Consider the following 24,626-nt stretch of genomic DNA (forward strand, 5'->3'; position numbering starts at 1 on the left):
TACATTTCATCATGGAACGCTACACACTTGAGCAATGATTGCAAATCGTGCAAATTTTTTATGGAAATAATCGTTCTGCTGCTCGAAAATGATCCAGATTTTTTCCAAAAAATCATCTTCAGTGATGAAGCTCACTTTTGGCGCAATGGCTTTGTCAACAAGCAAAATATGCGTTACTGGGCAGAAAGCAATCCACACGTGATTCATGAGGCACCGTTGCATCCCGAAAAAATCACTGTTTGGTGCGGTTTACATGCCGGCGGCGTAATTGGCCCATATTTTTTCGTTGACGAGAACGATCGCCACGTTACTGTGAATGGAAATCGATACCGCGACATGATAAACGATTATTTTTGGCCGCAATTGAATGGTAGGAACTTAGACGACATGTGGTTTCAACAGGACGGGGCCACAAGCCACACAGCACACGCTACAATTGATTTGTTGAAGAGTAAGTTCGATGAGCGCATTATTTCCAGAAATGGACCGGTCGAATGGCCGCCGCGCTCGTGTGATTTGACGGCTCTAGACTATTTTCTTTGGGGTTATGTGAAGTCATTGATCTACAGTAACAAGCCGGCGACGATTTGTGAGTTCAGAGCCAATATTGAACGCGAAAGTGTTGGAATTTCCGCCGATTTATGCAAAAGAGTGGTCGAAAATTGGGTTCAACGATTGGACTTCGTAAAACGTACACGCGGTGGTCATGCAAAAGAAAACGAATTTCATACTTAAATGTATATGTTCAAACTCGATAATAAAAAAAGTCAAACAGTTTGTGTCAGTACGCGGTACAAAGAATGGCCCTTAGAACCACACCCACAGATGAACTAAATATTATGCTTAATATTTTACCAATAGAGCAATTCGGTAAGCAAACAGCTGCCAAAGCAACTCTCAGACTAAAGGAGAAATCGGCCTACTCAGAACGAACCAAAGAGGGCACTCTTCAATTTTAGAACAATTCCCCTGCATTCCCAGCACAACGGATTTCTGTAAGACCAAGGACATCAATTTTAATAAATCCTTTGTCACAGTATTTTCTTCCAAAGAGGAATGGGATAACGGCCTTATTGTTAAGAAAAATGACTTAAACATCTACACAGATGGCTCAAAACTGGATAACAAAGTAGGTGGAGGGGTCTACTCCGGTAAACTCGGAGTATGCCAATCATTTCGCTTACCAGTGTATTTCAGGCGGAAGTCAGTGCCATAAAAGAGGGACTTACAGAAATAAAAACGAGAGTATTATCCACAAATGAAGTTTTCATTTACTCGGACAGTCAAGCGGCAATAAAAGCGCTTGAATCAAAAACACACTCGTCAAAAACAGTTCTAGAATGTTTTAAACTACTAAATGACGTATCTAAGTGCTACAAGGTGCACCTTATCTGGGTGCCAGGCCACAGGAATATTGCAGGAAACTGCAAGGCGGATGAACTTGCACGAACCGGTACAACGCTCGATCTCGAACCGGATAAGGCGCTGATACCCATGCCCATAGCCACTTGTAAATTACTTATAGACAGGGAAACCATCAAAAAGTTATATACAAGCTGGCAAAACCTCACAACATGCGAACTAAGCAGACAGACATGGCCGAACTGGAACAGCGGTCGATCGAAGATCTTGCTAAGATTAACAGAGAAGCTATAAGAAAAATGATAGTTGTATTTACTGGTCATTGTTTAACAGGCAGCCACGCTAGAAGGTTAGGACTCCCGTACTTCGATTTCTGTAGAAGCTGTCTTAATACAGAAGAAGAGGAAACAGTCAGACACTTTTTATGTGAGTGTAAAAGCCTAGCTATGAGAAGGCTGCGCACTCTTGATACAGCTTTTCTAACCGATGTAGCGGACATAGCCCATCTAAAACTAACGAAGCTCTGCTCGTTTATTAAAGCTACCGTATGGTTTGAAAAGGAACACGTAGAGTAAGGATAAGCTCCAGTGGTATCACAATGGACATGCGCAAGGTCTAAGTGTGTCTTTATGACAACCACCCCACCTATCTACCTAGAGCACGCAGTCAAAAGTGGTTCAAAGCCATGAAAGACCCTGAAGAATTTATGCGCTTATATGAGCTCATTTACCACTTGCTGGAAGACGACACTGCGAAGTAGGAAAACGGTGGAAATTTCATAAAACTTATGTATCTCAGAGAGGTGAAAAGTGATGGGTTAGAGGTGATAGTTGATCCGATAAAATAAGTTTGCGACACACAGCCCTATGTAGGCATCAGACACTTCGCTTTATTGAGCAAAATTGCCTTTATAGAAACCATAAGGCTTTCTACGACCTATCGATAATTACTAGATGTGGCTTATATTGAAAGTAGGCTAGATTTAGCGGATTAATACTTCAGACTCCCGATCGGCCCTCTTACTTAGAACATATCTAATCGCCCTTTATTATCCTAAGTGATTGACTACTTCGCGGCGGACTGATTGGAGTTTTCAAGTTTGATATAAATGCGAAAATGTTAACGAACCAATAACGCCGTTTTCAAGCAGTAGCCTGCCTTATGTCGCTACAACCAGCTGTGTGAGCAAGTTAAAGACAAAAAACATGCAACATGCAACATTGCAACATGACAGTGCATCATTATAGCGGCAAAAACTCGTTTGACTGGCCTTTCCCCTTTCGCTAAGCGAGACTAAAATATGGCTAAAAATAAAAGTGGCAACAAAAACTACAACAGTCGAGTGGAGCACACAGAATTTACATATTTATATGTGGATGCGCACAATTTGGTTTCACTTGAAAGTAACGCATAGCTACAAAGCCATTCACTTACAGCTCATGTATATGTGTGTGTGTGTGTATGAGAAGCGAATCTTTTTAAAATAGAGGAAAATTTGTATTATTATTAGAAGGGGCAAATGAGTGTGGCAACGCCGGAGTGCCACAAGGCAAAAAGTGTTTATTTAAAAGGCAGCAGCAGCCAAGTGCAATGTCAAGCAAATGCTGGAAGGTGCTGGAAAAAGAGCCACTTTGTGAAATAGGGAGATAGGGAAGGAGCAAGAGAGTGAGAGAGAGAGAGCTGGAATAAGTGTTTTAAAAGTAGTAAAAACGCAATGGGTATTAGATATGTGCGTGAGAAAGCTGTGTGCGGATGTGGGCTGCCTTTATGTTGCATAAAAATATACAAAAATAAAAATAACCAAAAATAATTGCGAGCACAATTGGACGCGTGTCTCTGTGAAATACGCTGCAATCAAATAATAGAATTTATATGATAATAAAAATAATAATAATTTCAGCAACGAGCGGCACGTGCAACAATTTGTTGCGCGCACATACACATACCCCGAGCAAGTGCACTTGAATGAAGTTACCTCCGCTGAAGTGCGCTTTAGCAGTAGTGAGGCTCGCAATTTGCGTAGAAAATACAAAATAATTGCAAACTGAATTCGCGAGAATGACACGAGTACCGTTAAGGAGATGTAACAAACTTATTAGAATTAGGAAAATAAGACAAAGTTATATTTATTTTCAGTGGTGCATGCAGGCTTGCTTGCTAACGCAACCGCTCGGCGTGGAGTTGTAACGCAACCCCAACAAAGAAGCGCTCATCTGCCGGCACGCCACAATCACCATTTTTAAACGTGGTTTTCCGCTGCTCTGCATATATACAATGCGATGAGTCGACCCTCAAGCACAAAAGTTTGAGAGAACCACCCCATAAATGCTTGCAAAATTATTTTTGAAGTATCTTGAAGTAAAAAAAAAGGTTGGAGCTCCACTAAAAAATGATGAAATAAATTTTTTGTCATAGCTTAAATATTAGAGAAGCCTGTGTGAAAGTTTATGTGAAGAGTATCTCGAAATTGCAAAAAACAAAAATATTTTTTGGACCAGCCTAAAAACAACAAAAATTTATTTGAATTATATGAATGCTTATATAAAAAGTTTCGAGATTAAGGAACAAAAATATTTTAAGGACCACCCTTAAAACCACCGAAACATTTTTTTGTCACAGCTTAAATATTTTAGAAAACTATGGGAAGAGTATCTCGAAAGTGAAAAAATAATAATTTTTTGCACTATTCTAAAAACAACAAAAATTGATTTTTTACACAATTTAGATATTTCAGGATCTATTGGAAAGCTTATGTGAGGAGTATTTAGAAATTAAAAATAATATAAAAAATTTTGGACCATCCTAAAACAGCCAAAATGGTCTTTTGTCATAACTTAAATATTTGAGAAGTCTATTTGAAAGCTTATGTGATGAATATCTCGAAATTGAAAAGGACATTTTTTGTGGACGTAATTGCAAAAAACAAAAATATTTTTTGGACCACCCTAAAAACAACAAAAATTGATTTTTTACATAAATTAAAAATGCCAAAATCTATTTGAAGGCTTATATAAAAGAGTGTTTCGAAATTACGAAACAAAAAAATATTTGAGGGACCACCCTAAAAACCACCGAAATAAATTTTTTTTGGCACAGATTAAATATTTTAGAAAACTATTTAAAAGCTTATGTGAAGATTATCTTGATATTGAAAAAAATTAATTTTTTGGACCACCCTAAAAACAACAAAAATTTATTTTTTACATTAATTAGACATTTCAGGATCTATTTGAAAATTTATGTAAAGAGTTTTTCGAAATTAAAAAACAAACAAATATTTTTAGGACCACCCCAAAAACCGCCGAAATAATTTTTTTTTGTCAAAGATTAAATATTTCAGAAGTCTATTTGAAAGCTCATACACACGTTTGAGGCTCTATTTGAAAAAATAGGTGAAAGAATTTCGAACTAAAAAAAAAATAGATGTGTTTTGAACCACCCTAACAGCAATCAAAATTATTTTTTTGCCATAACTTAAACAATTGAGGGCCTATTTGAAAGTCTGGACGAAAAGTATCTTGAAGTTGAAAAAAAACTTTTTTTTAGCCCACTCTAAAAACAACAAAAATTCATTTTTTGACATAACTTAAACGCTTGAGGCTCTGTTTGAAAGTTCAGGTGAAGAGTGTTTCCAAATTAGAAAAAAAATTTAGGACCAGGCTAAATACAACCCAAATTGACTTTTTGTCATAACTAAGAAACTTGAGGTCCTATTTGTAAGCCTAGGCGAAGAGTATTTCTAAATTGAAAACAAAAAAAAAAAACATATTTGGACCTTCCGATGCCGTAAAAGACTCGAATTGTAATCTAAATAACATACAATTTTTCATAATATAGAACATAAATAAATATATTTAATTTAAGGTAGAATTTGATTAAAATTTTGGTATTTATAACTTTTTTTTTTAACTTGAAAACATTTCTTGTGGAAGAGTCTAACAATATTTGAAGGTTATGATTAATTGATAAAAAAATGCACTTAGGCGCTGCAACAAGGCTTCACTAGGGAAATATGAGTCGAGAGCTGAATATTGACTTTAAAAAATCAGACCATCATTGGGCCCCTTACAACAATTTGGCGTTCATAAAAAACGCACAGCAAATGCTAAATGCTGTCATAAATTGCATTTTCGGGGATACAACGCTGAGTAAAAAATTTCGCAAGTAAAATATTCCAAAAAAATAATTGCCATTATTAGCCCTTTATAACAATATGCCATATTTAAAATCACTAAAGTTATGAAAAAAATTCATTTTGGCGTATTTTATGTTGATCAAAATTTTTTTTTTGTATTACCCTTTTTTTACATAAACCTTCGAATATGAGGTGGTAAGCTTTAAAATGTGCAGAATTAAAAACTTTCACTTAGCGGATGATTTAAAAAAACATTTGTTTGATCCATCCTAATGTGCGCCCTTTGTTGCTTGTACATATGTACTCAGAGAAGATCACGTAAATATGTGCAAGTGGCAGACGCATTAAAAAAACAAAAAAGTCTCGGAGAAAAAATAATAATAAACTCAGCGAGCCAAGAAATATTGAAATCCTCCAGGCTTTAAGTAGAAAACACGCATGCACCCGCCAGGAAGCCATCGAGTATAGTTACACTAATTTAATTTGCTTTTTTGTATTTTTTATTTTTGCTCCCTTTCAAAGTAAAACATCCTGCTGCCTCCATTATTTTTGTTATTGCGCGGCGCGTGGATTTTGGTAATAAAGATAATTGTACTATGACAAAAAACAAGAAAAAAAAAAATAAAAAATATAAATGACAATAAAAAGCATAAAAAGGAACAAGTACTTAGTCAGAAGGGTGGCCGAGTGCTCTAGCTGGCTTAACTACTCGCCCCTTCTCTATAGAGCGATGACTTTTTTCGAGCGCTGCAAATTTTAGTAATTTATTGGATTACATTTTTGGTTTTGCCGCAGCTGTCAACGCTGTGTTTATGTATTATTTTTTTTTTTGTACCAGTTATGTGTACAAGTATCCTCCTTGTAATAGCATAAGAAGAGAGGATATAGAACAATGACACATACACACATATTCACACATTTTACTCACATATTACTTACACCTAATCCCACTTGTGTTGACTAATTTTTAGTAATTCACATGAATTTCTTGTCACTAACAAATTTATTTTACTTCAGTAGTCGCTAAGCACTTCCGCCACATGTCACTTTGAGTTTGAGCCTTGGCGTGAGATACCTATATGGCACGTAAGCATGTATATATGTATGCATGTATTTAGGAAAAAAGAATATTGTAAATCGTGTTCGAGGTTTCTTAATCGCATTGACTTAGTTACAAAGTTTCTGAATATCTTTTCGGGGTTCTTTAAGCTCATTGGTTTTGAAAATATCATTCGTGGTTGAGCCTTCGGGTAAACCTGTCTTCTATTTTTTTTTATATAAATTTTGCTCATATGTTATGTTACCCCTTTGTATTTAATATGTGGAATGAAAGATGTCTGTGTATAGATTGTAGTAAGGAGTTTGACGTTAAAGCCCCACTGAAGAGTATTATTGAAATTTTCGCGCATCGTTAATAAAAGAAAAAGTCATGTATACTTGTCGGTCTTTGTTAAAAAATAGTACCTGCTCTGAATGGCTGATAGTTTTCATGACAATATTTTTTCGTGACAAATTGCATTCGAAAGTTTGTGAGCGGAAACTTTAATTTAATACTTTTATAAGTATTTAATTTTATAAGTATACAATTTTTCAGTGTTTTTATTGTACTTAAGGTTGCAAATAAAAATAATTTGTGACAATGCCAGAAATACAGGGTGGGCCATATAGCGTTTGCTTTTTAAACCACCTATTTTTTTTGAGAATGGTAACACAAATGACATGTCAAATGTGTTCATAATTTACTTAAAGGTTTGACATTTACGAAATGGGACGCTATACGCTTGAACAAAATTGGGAAATATTGAAAACTTATTTCCAAAGTGGTGAGTCTTTCTTTTCTTTTCTGATTTTCACTTCGGTGGCTACGTCAATAAGCATAATTGTCGGATTTGGGGCTCAGAAAATCCACACGTTACTATAGAGAAGCAAATGCATCCACAACGAGTCACGGTTTGGTGCGGTTTTTGGTCTGGCGGCATCATCGGGCCATTTTTTTTTCGAAAATGAGCGAGGAGCCGCGGTTACAGTAAATGGCGAGCGTTACCGTGACATGCTCAACGAGTTGTTTCCAAAAATTGAAGAGGATGACATGGACGACATTTCGTTTCAACAGGACGGTGCAACTTGTCACACTGCCAAAGTTACACTCGAACTTTTGGCTACCGTTTTTGAAAACCGAATAATCAGCCGAAATTCCGATTTGAATTGGCCGCCTCGGAGTTGTGATTTAAGCCCGTTGGACTATTTTTTTGTGGAGAGCCGTTAAGTACAAATTCTATGCGAACCATCCAGAGACGATTTATGCTTTAAAACACGAAATTGAAGTTGCCACTCATGAAATTGGAGCCCAAACAATCGAAAATGTGCTTAAAAATTGGGTTGATCGAATGGACCACTGTAAAGCCAGTCGTGGCAGTCATTTGACGACATTATTTTTCATTCATACATGACAATGTTCAATCTTCAAAATAAAAAAAAAAGTTTGGAAAAATATTGATTTTTTTTTTTTATAGCCGATTCAAAAGCAAATTTTACATGGCCCACCCTATACTTGGGGCACTTGTATAAAATATTATTTTCGAAAAATAAAAAGAAATTTTAATCTCTTTCTTTTTAAAAAACTAATTTTTGTCTAAAAAATATTTTATTTTTATTTTTTCGCAAAAAATAAATTTTCTTACTTTACTTTTTCCCAAAAAAAATTTTTCAAGTAGATTATTTACTGAAAACTAATAAAAAGAAGTATTGAAATTTTAAAAAGAACCAAAAAAAGTTTCATGTTTTTCTAAAAAAAAAATTATTTACGGTTTGTATATTTTTTTAATTTTTTCCAAAAAATGTTTATTTTTCTTACAAAATAAACTTTTTTATTTTACTTTTTTCCAAACAACCAAAAAACCATTTACCAAAGCCTTCAATAATGAATAAATCTGAAAATTATAAATTTTTTTCAGCTTTCTTCTGTTTTCTTCTCCTGCAAATAATCCAATTTAAAAAAAAAAAAAAATTGGCGAAAATCCAAAATACTTTGATTACTCGATATGGAATCAGTTTAGTATAGAATATTATTGAGGCAAGGTGTCGGATTATAATTACTATTATTCTAAGGTGAATCGGCACTACCCTCTTCGTAGCTGCAGAGTATTTCCCTGAGCACAACTTCCTCACTAAATGTTTTGTATCTGTGCTATTTTATTGAATTCGGAGGATAATACAGTGCATTTTCTCAACCGCGAAACTTGGATGATCCATTCTTGGACATGTTGCATTAAGAATGGATGAGCGACACTCTCTTTCTCTCTGCTAGAATTCTTAAAAAATTATGGGTAGTTTGCAGGATAGCATTGAATCTGTACCTACTTGGCTTTTCGCTCCCTATCTTTCAAATCGTCTTTCTAGGCCTTGAGTGTGATAGGCAATATTGCCTGAGTATTTGGAACATTTTCGGCCATCTAAAAATCCATTGCATTTTAACTGCAAGGTGGCGCTTCGTTGGCGATTTTTTTTAAACCAATTTTGCCATTAGTGTTCAATGTTTTTTTTTTGGCTTTTTATTCCTAGATGATAAACACTTCTAGGTGACATTTCTAATTAGAACTAAAGGCATACTATAAAAAAATCATCTCGCTACACATAGTTGGTGTATAGGGCAGAATTTGCTCCACGGGAAAAATCTATTTACTTCAGTAATATTCCATTCAAGGCATTCATAGTGCTTTTAAATGCTAACAGATTCCATTAAGTAAACAAATCGCTACTAAATCAATCTGCCAAATGGTTTCTTGTGTGCGCCTGTGACACATCTGTGCGCACTCTCACATCTTTGTGCATATCACAACCACTAATAAGTACCGAAATGTATCACTTTACTGCCACCCTTTTTTCTTGATACTCAATTAGCGCTAGAATTTGGGCATCTTATACGAGTGTTTTCCACAAAAATACCCACAAAGAGCTGCCTTACAATAAGCTCTGCGAGCAGTATTTCTAGGATACATGCTTCTAGGACATTTTTTAAAGAGATCAAAGTACCCCTATTCAAGCGATTCTCGAAAAATGTTAATTGACATATTATGTAAACACGAATAGTTAACATTTTAATGTATTTTTCTTCGCTGCTGCGAATTTGCTATGGCGCGCGACCTTTTGTTATTACTGTAATGGGTACATTGTAGCGCATATTATTTTTGTTGATGTTTTTGTAATGCACTTTTCGCATGCTATTATATCGAGGTGTAGAATGTCATTGAGTATTTTGAGAATGCGCACAGCTGTATTTGTATTTGCATTACGCGAGGAGGCAACGAGTATTTGTCAATGAAATGACACGAGCAAGCAGAGCACAAGCCGATAACAGTCATACACACATACCAGTACATATCTATGCTATATTAATATACGTATGCATGAATAGTCGCTCAAGCCACACGTCTGGCTATTTATTCAAAACTCAGCAGCCACATTGAGGGTTAAAATTTGTGTGGCCTTGCTTTACAGCTACATTGGGGACTCATCACCACCACCACCACCACCACCGACGCCACTGCGGCTCACCACTGCTCAACTATGTCTACTGAGCTCACTAATACAGGATAAGCTTAAATGTGCAGTAATTAGAAAAATATGTTAGTTGCATTAATTTTTATGCGTCAATAAATAAAATCTATGACTGCTTTCAATTCTTGCGTTTCATAGTGGGGTGAGCAGTCCATGAAATATTTTTATGCCATAGCCGACGTACGAGTCTGAAGGTTAGTTTGATTGTAGAGGAGTATGTATGTATGCGCGGATGTATGTATGTACTTCTGAAGGCAGCTAGCCGACCTTTAATGCAGCGTAAGTGCAGTCATTACATGTTTTAAAAATATTTCAGGCATTTTAAAGTGTAATTAAAATTGTTTGAAAACATGTCATGTTTGTTGGGAAATAAATAAAAGCTTAAGCTGGGCTTAAGTAAAATAAATTGCTTTTAAGTGTATTTAAGGAATTTCTACTGCCGGCACAAATGATGAGAGCATTCTTAGCTGATATGAATTAATTACGGAAATATGGTCTTTGTTATAAAGAAAGCGTTATGTGTCCTATGCTTCACTGTGGAGCGGAAGAAATAAATGGATATAAAGAAGTTAGAAATAGTTCTCACCAATCAAAAAACAAAAAATCAAAAAAAACAAAGGTTGGGTTACTTCACAAGTAATACAGCAGCTGTAAAAGAAAGTTTGCAGATATATCTACATACATTTTTTTATAAAAATATTGGAAGTTCATCATTTAAAACCACTTTTAAGGCGATTGCCGAAATTTTTGCCAGCAACTCGGGTGTGAAATAAAATATATTATCTGGCATTATGCGTATTTTGAGTGAAAAAATTCATCGAAAAAAAACAGATGGGAAAACATCTTTCAGTTTCTGCACCATAAATCGGCCTCTACTTTAAATTGTATGCGTTCTTCAAAATCACTAGTTTAAAATAAAAGCTCGTATAGCAAAGTTCTACAAACACTGCGTCCACTTTATATAAACCTGGTCGAAATTTTATCCTTCCAAAAGTCAAGCTACTACTTCAAGTCATCCATTGTCAGTCGATGGAAGGCATGAAAGAGAGTTCATGTATAGAACTGAGGTTGATTTCGAAAAATGGCTTTGAAAAATGTTTTGATGGCTGCAGGTGTAGTTTGCTTGCTCTATGCTCCAACTTGAAACTCTGGGAATTGATGATGATGGTGATATATAAGTATTAGGGCGGGTCGATTTAAAAATCGCTCATTGCTCTGTGAAAATCGTATTCTAGGGATCAAAATAAGAAGCTTTGCCGAAGAAACCATACCTCTAAAACGAATTCTGATGTCCCCCAATTTGGGTCGAACGAAAAATCCCACTTTGACCCATTTAGAGTACTCCAATCGAGTCCAATTGTATGACCGACCCCCACTAGCTTTGGACGTCCGATCCACCCATGCCAGGAGCACACCCCCTGGAACTCCCCGGGGGGGTTCCCCATACAATCATTTCAAAATATCACCATTTTTGGCCTTTACATGAGAAAAGAAACTAAAAAGGTTAACCCAAATTGGGGGACATCAGAATTCGTGTTAGAGGTATGGTTCCTTCGGCAAAGTTTCTTATTTTGATCCCTAGAATATGATTTTCACAGAGCAATGGGCGATTTTTTTGCCTCCACACAAAAGACACTAAGAGTTCGACCCAAATTGGGGGACATCAGAGTTCGTTTTAGAGGTATGGTTCCTTCGGCAAAGTTTCTTATTTGGATCCCTAGAATATGATTTTCACAGAGCAGTGGGCGATTTTTTTGCCTCCCCACAAATCGACCCGGCCTAAAAAGTATGCATGTAAACGTTTAAATTCGGGCTCTACTTTAAAGGCGATTCAAAAATTTTGAGTGAATAATATATATTTTTTATAATAATAGGACTATGAATAAGTTCGTGCGGTTTTTTTTCGAAATTTGAAACTTTATTGACGTAAAATGGTTACAAATTTAATATTCAAAGTATTGTCCATCGCTTACTACTACTTTTTCCCATCTTTCTGGCAATTCACGGATTCCCTTTGTGAAAAATTCGGTCGGTTTTGCCGCAATCCACGAATCGATCCATTTTTTGACTTCATCGTAATTACGGAAGTGCTGGTCAGCCAGGCCATGTTGCATCGATCGGAAGAGATAGTAATCGGATGGCGCAAGGTCTGGACTATACGGCGGGTGGGGTAGGACATCCCATTTGAGCGTTTCTAAGTATGTTTTGACCACTTGTGCAACATGTGGCCGAGCATTGTCATGTTGCAAAATAACTTTGTCGTGTCTATCGGCGTATTGCGGCCGTTTTTCTCGCAGTGCTCGGCTCAAACGCATCAATTGTCGTCGGTAGACATCCCCCGTAATCGTTTCATTCGGTTTCAGTAGCTCATAATACACAACACCCAGCTGGTCCCACCAGATACACAGCATAACCTTCAGGCCATGAATATTCTGCGCCGACGTCGATGTTGAAGCATGGCCAGGGTATCCATACGTTGCCCGACGTTTTGGATTGTCGTAATGGACCCACTTTTCATCGCCAGTCACAATTCGATGCAAAAAACCCTTTCTTTTGTGCCGTTGAAGCAGTTGTTCGCATGCCATAAAACGGCGTTCAACGTCTCTTGGCTTCAATTCATACGGCACCCAATGGCCTACCTTTCGGATCATTCCCATGGCTTTTAAACGTTTGGAAATGGTTGATTGATCAACTCCCAAAGTTTTTGCAACCTCTTCTTGCGTTTGAGCCGGATCTTGATCGAGCAATTCCTCCAATTCGGTATCCATGAACTTTGGCGGCGCACCCTCGCGTTCTTCGTCTTCCAAGCCAAAATCACCACTTTTAAAGCGTGCAAACCACTTCTGGCACGTTCGCTCAGCTAGAGCATGCTCACCATAAACTTCCACCAAGATACGATGACTTTCGGCTGCTTTTTTCTTCATATTAAAAAATTCCCCGCAAAAACACATTATTTGGCACGAAATTCGACATTTTCAAGTGTGGTAAAAATATTGTTGTTTACGCTTCAAATAAAAAACTTATACTGACGTTTGTGCCTTACGACAGTAGCTCTCCAATGAATGTTTGGAAATGTGGATCGATGGAATAATAATCAAGTTACGCCATCTGTTGTAAAACCGCACGAACTTATTCATAGTCCTATTATATAATCCTGGCACTTTTTTGACATAATGTGTATGGTTGGAAAATTTGATTATTATTAATAAATAATTATTATTTTAATCAAATCCGTCACTTTTGTGGTAAATTGCACACCTAGTAATACATTAAAAAATATTATTAAAATGTTCTCTCATATTGTATAAAATAATTTTTTTATAAAAACTTTTTTACCAAAAATTAAATTTTGTAAAATATTATATAATAAAATATTTTCTTATTTTTTATAATTTTTTTATAAATTAAAAAATCAAAAAATTAAGTTTATTAAAGAATAACATAATAACGTTTTTATAAAACATTGTTTTACTAAAATATTATTTTTTTTTAAATTAATGATCTAAAATATTATAATTTTGTTTTTATTTAATTTTTGATATTTTTTACAAAAAATTTTTACTTATATTTTTATTTTTAATATTTTTTAATAAACACATTTTTACCAAAAAATTAATTTTTGTAAAAAAAATATAATAAAATATTGTAATGCTTTTTTATAAAATATTTTTTTTACAAAATATTTTTTTACCGAAGATTAAATTTAAAATAAATTAATATAATAAAATATTATTTTATGTTTTATCAAATATTTTTGTTAAAAAACATAGTTTCACTAAAAAATTAATGCTGATGTTTTTTATAAAAAAAAATGTTTATGAAACATGAAATGTTTATGAAACATTTTTTACTAAAAAAATTATATTTTCTGAAAAATAAATAAATAAAATATTCCCTTACTTCTTCCATAAAATATTTTTTACCAAAAATAAAAAAATTATCTTTCTGAAAAATAATATAATTAAATATTTTCAAAAACTATAGCAAGCTTTGCGGTAAGTGATTTTGGTAGAATAAAATGTTTTTCCTTGTTCTCACAGTAGTCGGTTCTATGTTACTGGAGCGAATCTTAGTTTATAGTCGGCCAAGAACTGTCCCTTGAGCAGCAGTTCTCAAACATTTTTAATTTAGCAACAACAACAACTTTTTTCTCGTCAAAAGCATACGGTTTTTGATTATTATCAGCATCGAATCAATCCAAAGAGCTTTGCATAAAATGCACCGGCCAACTTTTTCACACATTTTAAATGCACCTAATTCCATTTGTACTCTCCCTCTCCCGGAGAAATGACATTTTGAGGCAACTGCAAGATTTTTTTTTTATAATTTGCTCCTACTTTGCGAAACGCTGTAAGTATGCACCGCTTACCAAATAAAAATCAAAGTAGACAACTACAAAGGCAACAATTTAAGCAAGCAAAAACAGCAGCTTAAGAGCCTTAACAGTGAACTGCTAACATTTAACAGCAGCAACAGCCAGGAGTAATTTGTGAAAAAATTTGGATGATTGCAGCGTGTAATGGACTGGTAATTGGGATAGCTAAGACAACCCTCAGATTATACTCCCTTAGTAATTGTGTATGGGACCAGTTTTGGTAGCCTTCGAATGGCTCTCAAAACCCTAACTAAAAAAATAACAATTTTCTCAAAACAAGTTTCTTGTTGGGCATCCCATTGGGTCACGTGGCTACTGAGTTAACAGCACTAAATCATATTTGTTGCTGGAGCATATGTACTAGAGCTTATGTGTATAACGCATTATTTACCTATTCTCTACGCATTGTTTTATAATTAATAATTATGGTCTATGGAAATCAGTCACCAGACCCCCAAATCTAAACTGACAATCCAATGACGTGAAAGATTTATAAATTGATTTTCCTTTTTCCTTATATGTTGTATGTAGGTATATGCAAGTATACATTCGTGAAAGTAGAAATTTGGAAAGTTGCCCTTAGCCTCTCAAACTTAGTAAGCGAACCTATATTCATAGCTTTAAGGCACGAATGATGATGATCAGCACACAATCGGCATTAGTAGATATATCATTTTTATTTATGTAAGCATGTTTATATGTAATTGTATAATTTCATCATGAGCGGCACCATCATAAATATCTTTCATTGGCCCACAGCGTCGTTCAACCCCCTGGCATGCCGCCACTATTTAAGCCTCTTTCCCCGATAACGCACAAAACCGTTTAATTGTTAATTGAAATTCTTTTATTTTAATTTTCATTATTTAAAGATTTTCACTCTTTAATGAGCTAACGCAGCTGGAAGGATGAACAATGGTTGGGATTCATTTATCAGTTGGGGCAATCATTGTTTTGGTTTTTTTTTCAATCATTTACTTCAATTTGGATACATTGCGGTACTTTCTGGTATTTTATTTTAAAGATACCGTCAGTCAGCCAAGCAGTCGACCAACCAGGCAACCAACCAGTCTGCCAGCATTTGTAACAATTTAAAGTGCGCTGGCAGCTGTGGTTTATCATTGCGACGCCTTTGAAATGGGTTGGGAATATGAAGAAGAAGGAAATAATAATAATTGGAAATGTTGTAAAAAGGGCCACAAAAGAAAAAAATATTTAATTACTAGTGCTACTGTTAATTTTTGATTTTTCGATAAAAAGTGAAATTATTGAATTCCTATTTTAAAATTTTTAGCATCCAATTTGTATGCTTTGCCATGAAATTTACCACTTGCCACTTGGCATGACTGCCAAACAAATCACGGCCCCCTGCGGGCACTTGTTGCCGCTGATTGCATAATAACACTTTTTAGGAAAGCAAAGCGTAAGCTATTGAAAGCAGGTCAAAAGAAAAACGTAAAATGAAAAATAACAAAAAATACGAAAACAAAAAAAATCATGGTATAAGAAAATAAAAATCATAACTTAAAAATACGAAAAATTAAAAACGAAAAAACAAAACCAAAGTCAAAACTGGAAAGCAAAAAACATTATGGAAATGTGAAATATAAATGAAATGAAATCAAAAAATAAAAAACAAGATAAAAAAAAACGAAAAATTAAAAACGGTAAAACAAAACATAAGAAACAATTCAAATTGAATAACTACATTAAAAATTACAACAATAAAATTTAAAATGAAAAAAAAATTCTACAAATACAGAAGAAACCACGAAATATGAAAATACAAAAATAAGAAAAACGGAATAGAAAAGAAAAAATAAAAAACGACAGATAAGGCAAAACTCAAAATGGAAAATTAAAAAAAAAAAACAACAACACTCTACAACAACAGAAAATATGATAAATAATAAAAACCAAAGCAAACATTATAAATGAAAAAAAAAAAAAAACAAAATAAAACTAAAGAAAATACTCAAGTAGAATGAAATGAAAAAGAGAAAATATAGGTACGTAAAAGGAAACACTAGAAAATGAAAAAAAAAAACAAAAAATTAACAATGAAAAAGCAAAGCCAAAGGAGAATAAAAAAAAACGTACATAAACAAAAAACACCAACAAAAAGAAAATACATAGAATGGAAAATAAAAGAAAATTTAAGAATACCGAAGAACTACAAATAAAAATTAAAACAAGGAATAAAAAAAGAACAAATTAAAAAAACAAAAACCAAAGAAGGAAAGATCCGATATGAAAATACGAAAATAAAAAAATAACAAAACCAACAAAAGAGAAACACAAAATGGAAAACGGAAGAATGAAAAAAAAAATTAAATGAGAAGAAATGAAAAACACAAAATTAACCACATAATATGGAAAATCAACACCAAAAAGAAACAAAATAATCACAAAACATAAAAGATATAACGAGAACAAGAAAACGCAATTAAAAGTAATAACAAGCAATAACAAAAAGAAACAAATTATAAAAAAGCAAGAATAAAAAAAATTAAAATGAAAGTGAGAAAAAAGAACAAAAACATGGAAAAAATGGAAAACAATTAAGTGAGAAAAAACAAAAAAAAACCAAAAGAAACTACAAAATATGAAAATTAAGAAACAATTAAATATACTACAATTTTAAGCAATAAGAAAAAAAATAATAGTAATTAAAAAACAGCAAAAAAAAAACAAATATAAAGTTAAAAAAATATATATATAAAAAAAATTGCAGAAAAAAAGATACACAAAATGGAAAAATGAAAAAAATGTAAAAAAAGAAACCACAAAATATGAAAAATGAAAAACAAAAGCAAAAAAAATATTAAAAAACGAATAAATTATATAAAAACAAGGAAAATGAAAAAAACTGAAAATATGAAAAAATTAAAAAAAAACTTAAAAGAAGAAACACAAAATGGAAAAACAAAAGCAAAAAAAATAAATAAATATGATAAAAAGTTCCAAAAAAGAAAACACGAAATCACAAAATATGGAAAATAGAAAACACAAACAGGAATAAAATAATTACAATACATAAAATACATAAAATAAATAACCAACAAAAAAACAAAACTTAAAAGAATAACAAGTAATAACAAAAAGAAAAAAACTAAATGAAAATATGAAAATAAAAATAAAACAAAAACAGGACAAAAACACAAAATGGAAAACAAAGAAAAAAAAATTAAATGGAAAAAATTACAAAAACAAGAGAAACTACAAAATACGTCAAATAAGCAAGAAATATTAACCCAAACAATCGCACAACATAAAGATATACGCATGCCCCACAAAGTCTGCGTTCACCCGAATAGCCTTCTTAAATTTTTTAAAACAAAATAGAATATTATGATTAAATTGAAATCTTTACAATTTGTTTATTCACTACATTCCCAGCTTTTAAGGGCAAAAAAAAAAAAGATTCCTCACTTCACTTTTTAAATAACGGGAAAATAATTTCAGCAGCATGTAAATGTGGCACCTAAAAGTCTGCGTTCAGCCTGTTTATTTTAATGATACCGTTAATTTTAAGATATTTTTCCTTGTTTATATTAATTTTTGATTGCGCATTACTTCGACTGAATGTTAACAAAGCTTAGTTGAACATTTTATTTATAACTGGAGATAATTAAAGAACATGGAAGGAAAGGGAAAAGAAATAAGGGTTTCTGAGAGGAAAATAATTATAAAAGTGTGGAAAGACGGAAAAAGTTTCCGAAATATTGGAAAATCTATTGGGAGAACGTATTCCTCTATTCATCGAGTTGTAACAAATTTTCGGCAAACTGGAATTTTTACATCTAAGCCCGGGTCAGGGCGTCCGAAAAAATTATCGACACGGGAAGAGCGTTCTATAATCAACTTGGCAAAGGTTAACCCCCGGATTACATCCTCAAAATTAGTTGAAAACATAAATCAAACATTTACAAAAAGTATTTGCGTTAAAACTGTCAGAAAAGTTCTTCGTCAAGCTGGATACCATGGTAGAGTCGCCTTAAGAAAGCCTTTCATTTCTCTTGTGAACAGACGTAAACGCATTCAGTTTGCTAATGAGTAAATAAATAAGCCTCCCGAGTTCTGGAAAAAAGTAATATTTTCAGACGAAAGTAAATTTTGTATATTCGGAATAAAAGGCCGTCAAATTGTTTGGCGAAAACCTGGAACTGCTCTTGAAAAGCAAAATCTTGTTGGCACGGTTAAGCAAGGAGGTGGCGGGGTTATGGTTTGGGGCTGCATGGCGGCAAATGGGGTGGGTCAGTTAGAATTTATTGATTCGACGATGGATAAATGGGGGTACTTGAACATACCAAAACTGGAATTTAAAGCAAAGTGCAGAAAATCTCGGCTTATCAAGAAAATTTTGGTTTCAACAAGATAACTACCCGAAGCACACAGCCGGGATCGTTAAGCTTTGGCTCTTGTACAACGCCCCAGAACAGCTTAAAACAATGTCACAGTCCCCAGATCTTAACGCCATCGAGCATCTGTGGGATCTATTGGAAAAAAGAATTCATCAGCAAGTGATTACTAGCAAAGAGGTTTTGCGGAGTGTCATGCAGGCAGAATGGAGGAAGATAACAACAGAGGAAACAGAGAAACTAGTAAGTGCCAATGCCAAATAGGCTGAGTGAAGTCCTGAAGCAACGTGGATATCCAACTAAATATTAGATTTAATTTTTGCATATAGCATATCATGATTTTGTATTAGACTTTAAGACTGAACCCAGACTTTATGGACGCTTTATTTACTTGTTACAGCCATTTTTCACCGTTATCTAAAACTTATGTGAGGAATCTTGAAATTTATTTTTGTTTTTGAAACTTAAACATATAATAAACATATAAATATATACAAATATAAAAAAAAATATAAAATCAGGTTGCGTGTTTCATTCACTAAAAAGTTACTGTAGGGTGAACGCAGACTTTGTGGGGCATGTGTATAAAAAAGAAGAATAACAAGTAATAACAAAAAAGAACAAATTATAGAAAAACAGGCAAGAAAGAAAAAACTAAAATAAAAATAAAAAAGTAACAAAAACATAAAAAAACGAATCACAAAATGGAAAAACAAAAAAAAATTTAAAATGATAAAAAGTTACAAAAACAAAGTAATCTCAAAATACGAAAAATAAAACACAAAAAAAGGAACAAAATAATCACAATACACAAAAGAAATAACAAACAACAAAAACAAAAAATTCTATAATAATTAAAATGAATAATAAAAAGATAAAAACAAAGCAAGCGAAAAAGAAAAAAAAACAGTATTTTAATTCATATTTTTTTATTGAAACGTAACAAAAAATAGTTTAACATTTCATAGTATTACACCTAGCAAAGCTAATAAGCAATATATTTCGGTATAATTAATTTATAATACACAAACTCAAATTAAAAACAAAAGAAAACCAATATGAAAATAAAAAAGTAAAAAAAAAAAAATAAAAATAAAAAAAAACACAAAATTGGAAAGCGAAAATTTAAAAATTACAAAAACAAAGAAAACACAAAACAGGACAAATAAAACAAAATAATCACAACAAATAAAAAAATAACAAAAAAAAAACGAAATACTAAACTATTTAAAAAAAACCATAAGTCTACGAACAAAGCGTGAAATGCACTAGACCCACTGCACCCTATGCGTATATGCATATAAGTCAGCAATTAATACAACAATATGCTGTACCAGCAAAAAAATAACACACCCATACATACAAACATCTCACCAAAATAAATAAAGGAAGCAGAAATGACAACAGAAAAACATAAATAAATCAGAAAATTAATGACGCCTCACCTCGCAACGTGTGGCAGGAGGGCAGTGTACGTACATAGGAGGGACGAAGTTGACAAGGCGTGCAGATTGTAGAGTCATAAAGGTAGAAATAATAGCAGGACACGTGTGCGCACAAACAAAAAAAAAAAAAAAAGAAACAACAAACACAAAAAAAAGAGAAGAAACGAAACGAAAACAAAAGCCCGAGTGGACGGCACCCAATAGTAATAATGACGAAAAACGTTACAACAACAACAATAATCAAGTAGAGTAAGCAACTATAGAAATCCGAAAATGTAATTTTCCTGCGTTGACAAGCAATAAAGACAATCCCAAGGGACACCCACATATGCATGTACATAAAACACATACACATGAACATACAAATACAATAATAATTACAATTAAAAATAGTTATCTTTTCCTGCTTTCCTGCCCGCACGCCTATCTCTCTCTGTTGACAGCCAGGCTGTCATCCCGCACAATCATCATAATTTTTCTCAAACGGCTATTGGCTCTTAAATTGTTGCTTTTGTTTGCTCACTTCGTTGTTTTTGTTCTTCTTTCTCCAACGCAGTCAGATGCAAACAAAAGAAGCCTGTGAGTATGTATGCCTGTGTGTACCATAGTTAGGCCCTGCAGAGAATTTTTATTTAATAGGAAAAAATTATTTTTTGGTACACCAAAATTGAGGTTAGAACCATATTTGGAAGTCTGATGACCATCCTAATATCTTCTTGTATGGCTGACAATTATAATATGTAATATTATACTAATACTTTGTGTTAAAAATTAAAAGCACTTCGGAATGCGGTAGTACGTGGAAAGACAATGAAGAGTTAAAACCTCTGAGATTTATAGGTCCAGTGACTCTCTGAAGGCACCTGACTTGTATAGCAAGAAACCATACACTTTGCTGAACAGTCGTTTTTATAAACTCAGATAAAAAAAAATAGTTTTATTTGGGAGAAGAGCAGTAATGAGTAGAAATAATGGTGAAGACGCAGGATTTGGGAGAACTTGCAGATTTAGTTGGCTATCCCAGTGATGCCTCCTCCTAAGGAGCTACTTACATTACAGCAAATTTAGGCGGAAGACCATAGCGCGATCGATGACCGAATGGCAAAGCTCCAGACTTGCCAAAACACTGCTACTTGGCCAGCGACAGTTTGCCTCCTGTTGTGCCCTCTTCAACACTTTCACAACGAGGCACAGACACTACCTGTAAAGGAGCACAACAAACTGCTTAGCAAATTCCAACTGCTTCTGCTAGGGTGCTGCCGCAGGTTTCACTCATGTAGACACCTGCTTGAGCCAGAGCCGCTGACGAGATCCAGGACAAAACGTATAGACAACTACTGGACCGGACAGTGTTTAGACAGACAATAAACGACATTAGTCAGGAAACCCTTTTTAAGCTCCCGAACCCCGAATATCATAATCGGATTCCAACCACTACCTACCGCGGATAAAGAGCTCCAGCTACCCGGGGAAATACGCTTAACCTTGGTACAACTACGTTCTGGATTTTGTAGCAGGTTAAACTCCTACTTATCCAGAATTGACCCCGACATACTTAATATATGTCCGGCATGTGAGGACACGACACTAACCACCTTTTCACATGACCCACCAAACCCACTCACCTAACACCCCTCTCCCTCTGGATCCATCCTATCGAAACAGAGAGTTTCTTGGGTCCAGCTTTAGATGAGTTAGATGAAGACGACCGGTGATTTACACTACACTGACAGGGTCTAGTATTGCTGCTACAAAAACAACAACTGAATGGCAAAGAAGATGGGAAGAGTCAAACAACGGCCGGTAGATATACAAGCTTAATATATATCAATCTGGAAATATGGATCCATAGGAAGCATGGGATACCTTCTATTACCTAGCTTAGACACTCACTGGACTCCGCTGCTTCCTGGAACATCTACACCGTTTCCAGCTGACTGAGAGCCCTTTTTGTCCCAGCTGCTCGAATAAAGTTGAGAGCGAAGCATATAAGGCCTTTCTCTGCAAACTTTTCGATAAAGGACTAATGCTGGGGAAGGCTATCGAGTATCCGCCTACTCACACAAGATTTTTCTAGGATATGTGCTCGTCCATCGCTTTATGGGACGCCGTAAAAGCGTTCGCGGCTATGAAGAGGTTCAACCACATTGACTGGAAGAAGAAAGTGCAATAGAAGCAGCTTGGCAGTGGGGATGAACTGCTTTAGACAGATCCACGAGAGGTACAGATATTTAGTCAATCAGTCACTACAGTATAAACAGAAGACGAAGTATCGGACTATTGCACATTTTCCGATGTTTCATGTGCTCCACAACCGCTTATGAACGCAGTAGGAGGAGTGGATACTATCGATGGCGCAAAGTCTCAATACATCCACAGAAGTGGAACCTCTATGCAGGAACGTGTTTTGTTAATAGACATAAGCGCAGCTCCACCTTGAAGAAATGCTAACGCGGTTCCAGGGTGCAAATCAGCCGAGAGGAGGCATATTATAGTGTTAGTAGAAGTATTCTCCCGATACCACTGGTATCTTTATTACGTCAGCAAGTTAGACGATTCTTTCATATGCGCTCAGAGCCGATTAAGAGTTTCATGCTAGTCACACCTTTGCATTCTGAGCATCGCGCTTTGTGTTTAACTACAAATGTTACTGCCAGCGGCCCACATTTCCCCTTAAGGAGAGTAAAGCGTTCACAGATGGTGCTGTACGTGGCACTTAGCACGTTAATTTTGTCGAATCCCCAACGGAGGCCTTAGATGATTGGGGGTAAGTTTATTGTCCAGAGCTTGCTCTTAACATCCTTCCACGTTGTATTAGAAACAACAATCTTGGCTTTGTACATATAGAAACTCGACTTCAGTTGGTTGCGAATTACAAATAAAATGCGTCGGCGAATGAAATTATTACTACTTATGCAGTTAACTTGAAGACGCGCTAAAAGACACTTTGAGCAAAGTTTCCACCTGGAATTCAGAATATATTTATGGGAACTCTGTTCAACTCTCTGTTCAAAGCAACTAGAAGGGTTTTTTTCCTTGTTCACTTCGCTCGGGAGCGTAGAGCGTCGACAAGAGCCTTGCATCGCAGATGCGACTGGGTTGTTGTGTTTGTGCCGTCCCAGGTGATGTCGGCATCTGCTAGCTCACATAACATCGACCTTCTCCAAGTATTCTTTGGCCGACCGTGACCTCTGCTACCTTGAAAGTTCCAGTCCAGTGCCATTCTCCTGATGATATTTGGGGGTTTCGTGCCACTTTCTGCATTTAATTTGTCATTGGATTGTAGAAAGGGTTCCTCCTTTGTTGATCTCCACAACGCGTCGCTGCTGATGGTGCTCGGCGCAAATATTCAGATGATGCGGAGGCATTTATTGACGAGAGTTTGTAGCCTCTATGTGATGGAGTTAGATACCAACCATGCTTCACTTTCGTATAACAATACAGACTTCACACAAGAGTTGAATATTCGCATTTTAGAGCGCCTGGAGATTTACGAACTCTCCCATACTGTGAGCATTCGCCCGATCACCGCTCTTACTTTATTTAGCCTGCCGAGGTAAGTTAATGCAGCTGCTTCCCTATAAGGTACTTATGTAGATATGTACACATATAACTGTATGTATGTATATGTGCGTCCAATCATCGTACATTTATATTTATATTGGCGGCACGCGTCGCCTGTCTTTGTGCGACTGCCTTTAAGTGATATCGGCAAGCACCAGCTTACAAACACTTTCACGCACAAATAGAGCTGTATGTATACCGTAATATAAAGGAATCGACTACGCACAAACGGATACCAAACTGTCACAGAGTTAACAATATAAATTTCTGTTTCAAAGTTTGCCTGCCAGTCAACTGCAAAATTTATTGCTGGCTGCTAATTGGAAAAGCTACTTATTGATTAGGGTTTATTGGAAAGTGAAAGATATGAGATATGAGTAATATAAAATACGAGACTTTAATTATTCAGTCTTCAAAGGCTCACGGAACGATTGCAATGGGATCTTTGTTATACTCTACTTCTGACTTTTGAAGTTTTCCGCTGTGCGGAGTAAACTTATTGTGCACCCGATAAGCGGTAATAAAAGTCATTCGTGCTGTTATCGATATACTTCTGTGCTGTAGAATTTAATAAATGATGAAGCTGGGCTGAGTTCGATATCAAAGTAATGACTTGGTGGACAACCCGCGTACAAAACTCGCCTTCTTTGTAAGAACTCAGGCTGGCATAAAGCGCTTAGGCCAGACATAAAAGTCTCCTCAATCTATTTGCTATCATAACGTACATCTGTAATAAGTCCTAGGCTATAATAGTTTGCCTGTGAATTGAATTGAAATGACCTTGGATATGACTTGAGGTTCGAGTTAAAGCAAAAAAGCCATTCGGA

Source organism: Anastrepha obliqua, chromosome 2 (assembly GCF_027943255.1).
Source record: "Anastrepha obliqua isolate idAnaObli1 chromosome 2, idAnaObli1_1.0, whole genome shotgun sequence".
Classification (NCBI taxonomy): domain Eukaryota; kingdom Metazoa; phylum Arthropoda; class Insecta; order Diptera; family Tephritidae; genus Anastrepha; species Anastrepha obliqua.